Source organism: Capra hircus, chromosome 8, assembly GCF_001704415.2.
Source record: "Capra hircus breed San Clemente chromosome 8, ASM170441v1, whole genome shotgun sequence".
Classification (NCBI taxonomy): domain Eukaryota; kingdom Metazoa; phylum Chordata; class Mammalia; order Artiodactyla; family Bovidae; genus Capra; species Capra hircus.
The window spans coordinates 64,571,661-64,583,756 of NC_030815.1; positions in this window are offsets into that span (position 1 = coordinate 64,571,661).

The following is a 12,096-nucleotide window of genomic DNA, read 5'->3' on the forward strand; positions in this document are numbered from 1 at the left end:
TATGTGTTCCTAACACAATTTCCACCTTTTGTTCCTAAAATCCTAATTTCTTCACTCTGATTATTCCACCCTTGCCCATTTTTTCCTGCTAGTTTCTAATCAATTGTTCAGAATTATACAAAGGTGTTTTTAAGTATATATTAAAAAAGGCATGTAAGTATACTATCCTACTGCTACTGCTGCTACTGCTAAGTCACTTCAGTTGCCTCCGACTCTGTGTGACCCCATAGACGGCAACCCACCAAGCTCCCGCAGCCCACCAAGCTCCCCCGTCCCTGGGATTCTCCAGGCAAGAACACTGGAGTGGGTTGCCATTTCCTTCTCCAATTCATGAAAGTGAAAAATGAAAGGGAATTCGCTCAGTCATGTCCGACTCTTCGCGACTCCATGGACCACAGCCTACCATGCTCTTCTGTCCATGGGATTTTCCAGGCAAGAGTACTGGAGTGGGGTGCCATCGCCTTCTCATAGCTGCTTTCATATGTTTCACTTCCATATGTACATATTTAGGTTTTTCTTATTTAAAAAAATAAAGAGTATATCTTTATATATTTGCTTTTTTGCTTCTCACATTGCCAAAAGAGCCTACATGAAACTAAAGTAATATAAAACTGGAAAAACAAAGCTGATTTAAAAAGTAAAATATTTCATATATACACAAAATAAGACTAATTTAAAAGAAAAAATAATTGTAAAATTATTTTTACATACAAAACAATAATATAACAATCATCTATTAACTTATCACCCAATTCAAGAACTATTGGAATCTCTATGATTCTCTAATAATATTCCTCAGTTCTCGCCAATAGTCTGAATTTTGGTTTATCATTGCATATATATATATATATATTCCTAAACAACTTATTGTTTAGAGTTACACTTTCAAAATTCTATATTAGTTGTATTATAATGTATATATTCTTTTGCAACTTGTTTTCTCTTTGCTCAAATTGTATTTTTCCATCTGTCAACAGATGAATAGATAGATAAATAAGATGTGTGTATATATATATATATATAAAATACACACACACACAATGGAATATTATTCAGCCATAAAAAGAAAGAAACAATGTCTTTTGCAACAATATACATAGGCCTAGAAGTTGTCATACTAAGTAAAGGAAGTCAAATAGAGAAAGACAAATATCATATAACTTATATGTGGATTCTACAAAATGATAAAAATGAACATATTTACAAAACAGAAACAGACTCAGAGACATAGAAAAAAAGGCTTATGGTTACCAAAGGGGAGAGCGCTGTCTTACTATACTGTTGGTATTGAAGAACATGCATTGACCCTTCAGAAAGTATTGTGACTTGAACAGTTTAAATCTGAAAGAGCTGTAAATAGAGTGGCACTGTAACCATCACATTCAGTACAGTAGGAAGCTTGACTTGGCTTATGAAGCCATTGTGCAGGGTAGTTTTGGTAGAATCATCCTGAGTATCTAGCACAATGCCCACTTCAGCACAAACCCTTGTAAATGCTTACTGAGTGAATTCAAGTTAGATATTCACTGATGGAGGTGGGAGATAGAAACCATATCAAATTTCCAAGAGATAGACTCTGTCATGATTTTCAAAGTTGGTGTCCAGAGTGGAAGTGTCTAGTTTCATATTTCTCTGAATTTCAATGCCCGAGAGAGAAAGAAAAGCAAAAATTCAAGACAACCCTAAGGAAGGTTTTTTTTTTTCTTTCCCTGTAGAAAGCAGCTGTCAGTTTAACTTATCCCAAAATACTGTCAGTGATGAGCATGACTGAAAATGCGTTTTATCTGTAATTAGAGAGATTACATTAAACACTATTATTTGCAGACACACATTGAATTAACCCTAATCGAGGCTAGCAAATAGTAGAGCCTGCCTATTTTTCACCTCCAAATTTTTAGAAAATTGTGACAGTTGACACACGAGGGACAATGCTGACAAGATTTCTTTCCATCAAATGCCAGACAGTAATTGTAATTGCCTTTAAAAATGTTTAAAGCAGTTTCGTTAGTAAATCAGAAGTTGTCACAAATCATGCTGATAGTTTCTAAACATGGAGGTTGTTGACTGTGCATTCCAATGTGAGTTTAATGAATTGATTTTCTAAGGAATTTAACTTTGCATCTGTTTTCAGGTGTAATTAATTCACTCTGATTAATGTGATTAGCATAGATATCAGTGGATTACGCATGATGCCCTCTATTTATTCACTTATTTTTAATCTGCCACACTGTCCATTGGGAAATTATATAAGTGGTTTTTTGGGGAAACATCTTGCTCATGGCTCTGATCTCATTGGATTTCTGCAAAGCAGAATCCTGGTAGGAATTCATTGATTATTCACAGGCTGTGCAGCAATGTACTTTTGTTTGAGGGACCTATTAAAGTTTACACAGTCCCGGGCTTTAAAGAGTTTATAATCCAGAGGGGAAGATGAGACAAACATTCCGATACAAGTCACTCACAAAGAAGAATGACTGCTCTCAGAGTCTTGTTTTTTTGAGCATCTCTTCCCTGTTCTCCTTAAGTAATGCTTGTGTGTGAGCTCAGTTCCTCAGTTGTGTTCGACTCTTCACGACCCCATGGACTGTGTAGCCTGCCAGGCTCCTCGGGTCCATGGGATCATCCCAGCAAGAATACTGGAGTGGGTTGCAATTTCCTCCTCCAGGGGATCTTCCTGACCCAGGGATCAAATCCATGTCTCCTGAGTCTCCTGCATTGGTAAGCAGATTCTTAACCACTGAGCCACTGGGGAAGCGATGCTATTACTTAAGGTATGTCGATGGTTCTTCTCTTCTCCAGTGCTTCCCACCATCCTGAGCACTCTTATTTGTGGCTTCAACCACGACTCCCAAATCTATATCTCTACTCTGTCCTTGCAGATGCCTCCAGGTATCTTCACCTGGATAACCCATGGGTACTCCAAATTTAACATACGAAACCCAAATCTGCATCCAAATGTTTCCCTCTTGTCTTCCCAATTTCCATAAATGGCTCCTCCATCCACCCAATCAGCCAAGCCATACTATTATTGCAAGTCTCTGGATAGAAAAAAATCATTTATTTCCCATCGTTCTCCAAATTTAACATTCATTGGAATCATCTGGAAAGCTAATTAAAGCACAGTTTCCTGAGACTCATGCCCAGAAATTCTAATTCAACGGTCTGGAATGGGATCTATGAATTTGCAATTCTAACAAGCTCACAGGTGACAGCATGGCTGTTGGGCCAGGGTCCACAGTTTGAGAACCACTGCCCTAGATAATGAAAAAAACATAGACGCATTTCCGTGAGCCGTCAAATCCCTACTTGGTGAGCAATCATTGCCAAAGAATGAAGGCCCAGGAAGTAAATCTCTGGAGAAACAATCTCTGCATCAACCAGAGACAGGATGAATTAATGAAATGGCATGGGAGTTAATTATTCCTTCATTCATCAATCATATTTTGAGTGCCTACTCTCTGCTCGGCACAGTAAAAGGCACTGAGCTATACAACGCTGGATAAAAACATGACATAATCCAAGTTTTAACAAGTGAACTCAGGCACTCTATTGAGACTGTAAAATGGGAATCATAATGCCACTGTGTAGGCTTTATGAGAGATACCAAATAGAGGACGTATAGTAAGTGCCTAGTTCAGTGCCTGGAGCATTGATTCTCAATAAGAATAACGAATAATTGGTAACTAGAAGATATTAAGAAGAGGTGGCAAGAATACACCAAGAATACCTCTTTGGCAAGAAGAACAAAAGTTTTTCTTTTGTACAGAAGAACTGTACAAAAAAGATCTTCACGACCAAGATAATCACGATGGTGTGATCACTCACTTAGAGCCAGACATCCTGGAATGTGAAGTCAAGTGGGCCTTAGGAAGCATCACTATGAACAAAGCTAGTGGAGGTGATGGAATTCCAGTTGAGCTATTTCAAATCCTGGAAGATGATGCTGTGAAAGTGCTGCACTCAATATGCCAGCAAATTTGGAAAGCTCAGCAGTGACCACAGGACTGGAAAAGGTCAGTTTTCATTCTAATCCCAAAGAAGGAAAATGCCAAAGAATGCTCAAACTACCGCACAATTGCACTCATCTCACGTGCTAGTAAAGTAACGCTCAAAAATCTCCAAGCTAGGCTTTAGCAATATGTGAACGGTGAACTTCCAGAGGTTAAGCTGGTTTTAGAAAAGGCAGAGGAACCAGAGATCAAATTACCAACATCCGCTGCTGCTGCTGCTGCTAAATTGCTTCAGTCATGTCCGACTCTGTGCAAACCCAAAGACGACAGCCCAGCAGGCTCCCCCATCCCTGGGATTCTCCAGGCAAGAACACTGGAGTGGGTTGCCATTTCCTTCTCCAATGCGTGAAAGTGAAAGTGAAAGTGAAGTTGCTCAGTCATGTCTGCTGGATCATCCAAAAAGCAAGAGAGTTCCAGAAAAACATCTTCTTCTGCTTTATTGACTATGCCAAAGCCTTTGACTGTGTGGATCACAATAAACTGTGGAAAATTTTGAAAGAGATGGGAATACCAGACCACCTGACCTGCCTCTTGAGAAACCTGTATGCAGGTCAGGAAGCAACAGTTAGAACTGCACATGGAACAATAGACTGGTTCCAAATAGGAAAAGGGGTACGTCAAGGCTGTGTATTGTCACCCTGCTTATTTAACTTATATGCAGAACACATCATGAGAAATACTGGACTGGAAGAAGCACAAGCTGGAATCAAGATTGCTTGGAGAAATATCAATAACCTCAGATATGCAGATGATACCACCCTTATGGCAGAAAGTGAAGAGCAACTAAAAAGCCTCTTGATGAAAGTGAAAGAGGAGAGTGAAAAAGTTGGCTTAAAGCTCAGCTTTCAGAAAATGATGGTCATGGCATCTGGTCCCATCACTTCATGGGAAATAGATGGGGAAACAGTGGAAACAGTGTCAGACTTTAATTTTTTGGGCTCCCAAATCACTGCAGATGGTGACTGCAGCCAGGAAATTAAAAGACGTTTACTCCTGGGAAGGAAAGTTATGACCAACCTAGATAGCATATTCAAAAGCAGAGACATTACTTTGCCAACAAAGGTCCGTCTAGTCAAGGCTATGGTTTTTCCAGTAGTCATGCATGGATGTGAGAGTTGGACTGCAAAGAAAGGTGAGCGCTGAAAAATTGATGCTTTTGAACTGTGGTGTTGGAGAAGACTCTTGAGCGTCCCTTGGACTGCAAGGAGATCCAACCAGTCCATTCTAAAGGAGATCAGTCCTGGGTGTTCTTTGGAAGGAATGATGCTAAAGCTGAAAGTCCAGGTAAATTGGAGTTGGTGTGGAAGCCAAGAGGAACAACAAAAATCTGATGATTCTTACTAGATTCTAGAATTTCAAGTGTCACCTTGTCTGAAAGGAGGTGGATGTGGAGATCAAAAGAAAACACCTACTTCCCATCAAAGACTTATTGTTAATAACTCATCGTTAAACGCTGTTTGCATGCTTTGTCATGTCCCATGCTGCCCCGTGGACTGTAGCCCAGGCTCCTCTGTCCATGGAATTTTCCAGGCAAAAATACTGGAGTGGGTTCCATTTCCTCCTCCCAACCTAAGGATAGAACCAGCCTCTCTTGTGTCTCCTGCATTGGCAGGCGGATTCTTTACCGTTAGCGCCACCTGGAAAGCCCCGAAAGGCTAAATGAGGTACAGATAAATGCTATAAAGATGGCTATATTAATGTATATATGCACAATTTTGATTATAAAAGAGTACTGGTTTATTAATTATGTGCATATATGTAAATGGAAGAGGGCATGGCAACGCACTCCAGTACTCTTGCCTGGAGAATATCATGGACAGAGGAGCCTGGAAGGCTACAGTCCATAAGGTGGCAAAGAGTCAGACACAACTGAAGCGACTGAGCAACCACACACACGCACACGTGTACATAAACAGAAAAATTCTGTAAAGATATATAACAAATTGTTGCTGCTGCTGCTGCTGCTAAGTCGCTTCAGTCGTGTCCGACTCTTTGCAACCCCACAGACGGCAGCCCACCAGGCTCCCCCGTCCCTGGGATTCTCCAGGCAAGATCACTGGAGTGGGTTGCCATTTCCTTCTCCAGTACATGAAAGTGAAAAGTGAAAGTGAAGTCGCTCAGTTGTGTCTGACTCTGTGCAACCCCATGGACTGTAACCCACCAGGCTCCTCTGTCCATGGGATTTTCCAGGCAAGAGTACTGGAGTGGGGTGCCATTGCCTTCTCCGAACAAATTGTTAACAGTATTTCTCTGTGGAATGATTATGATTACTCTCCAAAGATTAATCTGTATCCTCTAGATTTTTTTTTTACTTCTTTTGCTTTTTCTTGCTTTTTTAAAACTGAAGTATATTTGACTTACAATATCACATTAGTTTAGATGTACAACATAGTGATTCAATATTTTTATAGCTTATACTGCACACAAAGTTATTATAAAATATTGGCTATATTCTTTATTCTGTGCATTACATTCAGTGTCTTATTTATTTTTTACCTAGTAGTTTATACTGCCTGGTCCGCTTTCCCAGAGAAGGCAATGGCACCCCACTCCAGTACTCTTGCCTGGAAAATCCCATGGATGGAGGAGCCTGGTAGGCTGCAGTCCATGGGGTCGCACAGAGTCGGACACAACTGAAGCGACTTAGCAGCAGCAGCAGCAGCAGCAGCAGTCCCTTTCCTGTATCTTGCCCTTCACTCCACACCTCTTACTATTGGTAACCACCAGTTTGTTCTCTATGTGTTGTTATTCTGTCATTTGTTTTAATTTTTAGACTCCACATACAAGTGAAAACATACAGTATTTGCTTTCTCTGTCTAATTTATTTCACTAAGCATAATATACTCAGGATCATCCATGTTTCTGTAAATGGCAAAATTTCTTTCCTTTTCACGGCTAATATTTCATTATATATACTGTGGTGGTGGTGATGGTTTAGTTGCTAAGTCATGTCTGATTCTTGTGAACCTCATGGACTGTGTGTGTGTTTGCTCAGGCTCGTCTGTCCATGGAATTTCCCAGGCTAGAATGCTGGAGAGGGTTGCCATTCCCCTCACCAAGGAATCTTCCCGACCCAGGGATCAAAACCCATGTCTCCTGCATTGGCAGGCAGATTGTTTACACTGAGCCACCTGGGAAGCCCTATATATACTGTACACATATTCTATTATATATATATATCTCTATATATATCCATAATATATCTTCTTTGTCTATTCACTGTTGATGAAAATTTAACTATTGGAAATAAAGCTGCAGGGTGTGTATATCATTTTGAATTTATGCTTTTGTTTTCTTCAGATACATACCCAGGAATGGAATTGCTGGGTCATATAATAATTCTATTTTTAGTTTATTCAGGAACTTCTGTACTGTTTTCCATAGTGGCTATGATGGTTTATAGTCCCACCAACAGTGTACTCTGGTTCATTTTTCTCCACATTCTCACCAACACTAGTTATTTGTTTTGTTTTTTATTTTTTATTAGCCATTCTGACATGTGAGGTGGTAGCTTATTGTGATTTTGATTTGCATTCTCTGATGATTAGTGATGTTGAGCATCTTTTCATGTATCTGTTAGCCATCTGTACATCTTCTTTGGAAAAATGCCTATTCAGGTCCTCTGCCCAATTTTAAATCAGTTTTTTAAAAAAATATTGAACTGTACAAGCTTGTTATACATTTTAGATATTAACCCCTTATCAGACATATCATTTGAGAACATCTTCTCCCATTCAGTATGTTGTTTATTATTTTGCCAATGGTTTTCTTTGCTGTGCAACAGCTTTTAAGTTGAATTAAGTCCAATTTGTTTAATTTTGCTTTTTTTACCTCTTGCCTGAGGAGACAAACCCAAAAAGATATTGCTAAGACTGATGTCAGACTACAACCTGTTTTCTTCTAAAGGTTTTATGGTTTCCAGTGTTATATTTGCATCTTTAGTTCATTTTGAATTTATTTTTGTAGATGGTATGAGAAAGTATTCTAACTTCATTCTTTCCCATGTAGTTGTCCAGTTTTTCCAATACCACTTATTGAAGAGACTGTTTTCCTCATTGCATAGTCTTGCCTCATTGTTGTGGATTAATTGACCATAGGTACATGGGTTTATTTCTAGGCTTTCTCTTCTGTTCCAAAGATCCCTGTGTCTGTTTTTGTGCCAGCACTATGCTGTTTTGAATGTTAATGTCAGTATGCTTGATGTCCCAGAGGGACTCATTTTTTTAAATTTGTTTTCCTTTTCGCTGTTATGATTAGGCGATTTCCACTAATCTGTCCTCCAGATCAGGATTCCCAGGAGGTCCTAGTGGTAAAGAACTCGCCTGCCAACACAGGAGACATAAGCGATACGGGTTCGATCCCACCTCCAGGGAAGATCCCCTGGAGGAGGGCATGGCAACCCATTCCAGTGTTCTTGCCTGGAGAATCCCATGGACAGAGGAGCCTGGTGGCCAACAGTCCAAAGGGTCGCAAAGAGTCAGGCACAACTAAAGCCACTTAGCACGCAGGCATCCTTCAGATACTTATGCATTCTTTTGTATCACCTAATCTGTCTTTAATCCTTCTAGTATGTTTTTCTTTTCAGTTATTATATTTAGCCTCTGACTGGTTCTTGTTTATATTTTCTAGTACTTTGCTGAATTCCTCATTGTGTCCATCTATACTTTTCCCAAGTTCAGTTAGTATTCTTATCACTATTGCTTCAAAGTCTTTATCAGTATTTGTCTCTCTTCTTCCATTAGGGATTTTTTCAAGGACTTTATCTTGGTCTTTTGTTTGAAACATATGAAAACATATGTTTTCTCATTTTGCTTACCTTTCTTTGTTTGTCTCTATGAAATTAGGTGGAACAGTTACGTATCCTGGTCTTGAAGGCATGACCTTTTGTGGGGGGTATCCCCAGGTGATCTGCGGGTCTCCAGTGACTTTAGTGGGAAAGCTGGATCTGAAGTGAGAGTGTGGGCCATATCTTCCCCCAGGTTGCACCAGCAGTCACCACCTTGGTGGGAGGGAGGGCTGGAGTTGCTGGGCTCTAGAGCCAGAGCCAAGTGTCAATAGGAGTTTCTCCAGGCTCAGTGGCAGTCCCTGCCCTATGGCCCTATCATGGACAGGGCCAAGGCCTGAGGGGCTGGAGCAAGAGCCAAAAGGAGATCTCCACCCTGGCTGGGAGCCTGGTCGGGGCCTGAGGGCTTGGGGCGGCACTTCTGAGCCAGTGGCTCAGAGAGTTAAGCATCTGCCTGCAGTGTGAGAAATGTGGGTTTGATCCCTGGGTTAGGAAGATTCCCCTGGAAAAGGGAATGGCTACCCACTCCAGCATTCTTCCCTGGAGAATTCCATGGAAAGAGGAGCCTGGCGGGCTACAGTCCATGGAGTCACAAAGAGACGAACACAACTGAGTGACTAATACTGAGCTGGTTCCACTTTGTCCCCAGTGTTTGGGCTTGGTTAGAGGCTGGGTTGAGGTCAGAGGGTTTGGAGCCAAAGTGCTTGGAGCCACGCTACTGATCTGGTTTTTTTCTCCCTGGTGTAAGTGCAGGCCAGCAATGGCAGTCTCCAGCCTGTGTAGGGGACTGAGCTGATTCATCTCCCTCCAAGTGCAGGCACACTCACCAGCTGTGGCGGCCTCAGCCTTAACAGAGAGCTGCGGTGGAGCAGGAAATGCTGGAGCAGAAGCCTCGGGTTGGGTGAGGGGCAGGGTGGGGGCGAGCGGGGCGGTTGGCAGGCCCTCAGGTTGGAGGGGCAGGCAGGTTTCAATTTGCTGCCTCCACACTGGGACTGGGAGCAAGCAAGTCTGTGCACATGATCTTTAAGAGTGGAGTCTCAGTTTCTTACAGCCCTCAGGCAGCCCCACTGGTTTCCAAACTGGTTCATCTTCCCAGTGTTGAACCCCAGGGCTGTGGTGCCTTAAATGGGGCTCTAACCCCTCACTCCATAGGGAGGATCCCCAAGCCTGTGATATCCCGTACTGTTCTGCATCACCAGGTAGGGGTGTGAGTCCCGACTAGATCACTTTTCCTTCCCTCCTACCAGACTCTGTGGCTTCTTTATAGCCTTGGTCACAGGAGAGTCATTCTGCCAGTTTTCCCGGCATTTTCAGTAATAGTTGCTCTCTACGTAGTTGTAGTTTTTTATGAGCTCATTATGGAAAGGTCAGTCCAGGGTCTTCCTACTCCTCCATTTTGATCCTATCTATTGTAGGTTCTTGATTTTATTCAACATATACGATTGATGTAATATGCATTTAGAAAAGAGAGAGAGAATGAGGCCGTAAGTCCTGCAAGGAACAGGGAAACCTGTGGAAGCCTTATGGCAATGTTTCCAATCTTGGCTGCATATTAGTATCACTTAGGGAATCTTTTAAACATCTAATGGCCTGACTGTCCACAAGACCGATTAAATATAAATCTCTGGGGCTAGAACCTAGTCTTCAGTAATGTTTAAATATCCCCAGGTGTGTTCAGTGTGTAGCCAAAATGGAGAACCACTGCCTCAGGAGAACTCCTGTATTTTCTGGCCCTCAGTAGGTCCTGGGAGTCCTGGCTTATGAGGGGCTTCCTGGTCCTCACCACAAGGCTAGTCCCCAGGAAAGACATCAGTGTTCATTGGCTCCCAGTATGAACACAGCTGTATTCAGATCTTAAAATACTTTTGAAAGGGATCAGGACTAGAAGTGAGTTTGGTCACTGGATGAATATAGGGAGAAATAGCTGAAAGAAGATATGAGTTAGAATATCTGGGTTCTTGGTGAGGTCTGTCATCCAACAGCTGTGTGATCTTAGGTTTCTTTTCTCTGAGCCTCAGGTTCCTCATCGCTCTGCCTCTCTGTGTTGCTGTTAGGATTAAATGAACTAAAACACATGGAAAGAGCTTTGTGAAATGTAAGGTACTATATAAATATCATAATTTTTTTGGACTAATAATATGAAGAATGTGCTCAGAGAAAGATGATATCTGAGGAAGACATAAGAAAAGGTTAAATTATCTTCTCATAGGAGACCCAGGCCTCTGGATGGACAGGGAGAACCAAGTATTCAATACAGGGCAAATTCATGGACTGAAATGAAAAGCAAGTTGACATGCTAAACATGAAACACTTCTTTCTCAGAAATCCAGAGAAGAAACTCTGAGAAAGATCTTCCATTTGCTTTTGTGATGGCTTCCAGGAATTTATCCCGAAGTGGTGATGTCCCAGAATAAATAGGTTTTCTTCTCATAATTATGCCAAAGGTTCTGAGAATGGGCTGAGTACAAGGCTGAACTCATTACAGAGATTGCTTGCAGTTTAACTTAGGTCCCAAGGAGGTGATCTTTATGTTATCAAAAAAGTATCCTTGGAGACAGCTTTTTGGGCTTCTCCGGTAGCTCAGCTGGTAAAGAATCCCCTTGCACTGCAGGAGACCTCAGTCCAATTCTAGGTCGGGAAGATCCCTGGAGGAGGGATAGGCTACCCACTCCAGTATTCTCAGGCTTCCCTGGTGGCTCAGACAGTAAAGAGTCTGCCCACAATGCAGGAGACCTGGGCTCAATCCCTGGGTTGGGAAGATCCCCTGGAGGAGGGCATGCAACCCACTCCAGTATTCTTGCCTGAAGAATCCCTATGGACAGAGGAGCCTGGTGGGCTACAGTCCATGGTGTCACAAAGAATCAGACACAACTTAGCGACTAAGCATACACATATAGCTTTTTAAATCGCAGTGGTTTTCCAGAATCCTTGTATCTGGACAACAGCTTACTTATGCCTCTAGATTGACCTTTTATTTTCCTCTGAAATTAATTTATTCTTTGAAAATAATAGGCCCTGGAGGGAATTTTACTGTCTGTGGGAGGAGCTCAGCATTAGATAGGGCCATCTGAGGTATCATTTGACATGGGTCATGGATGAAGAGAGCTGAGAGCCCTTTAAGCATAGAGATGATGACTTTTTCATCTCTTTGTATGCCCTGCATATATATGCAGGACCCAGAAAAAGTACACAGTGACTCAATTCCCTGGAAGCATCTCTTGCAGGCACAGTTCCTATTCATGGTAGGAAATTAATAAATATTTGTGGAAAGAATAAAATTGTCATCAGGTCTAACACACTGAC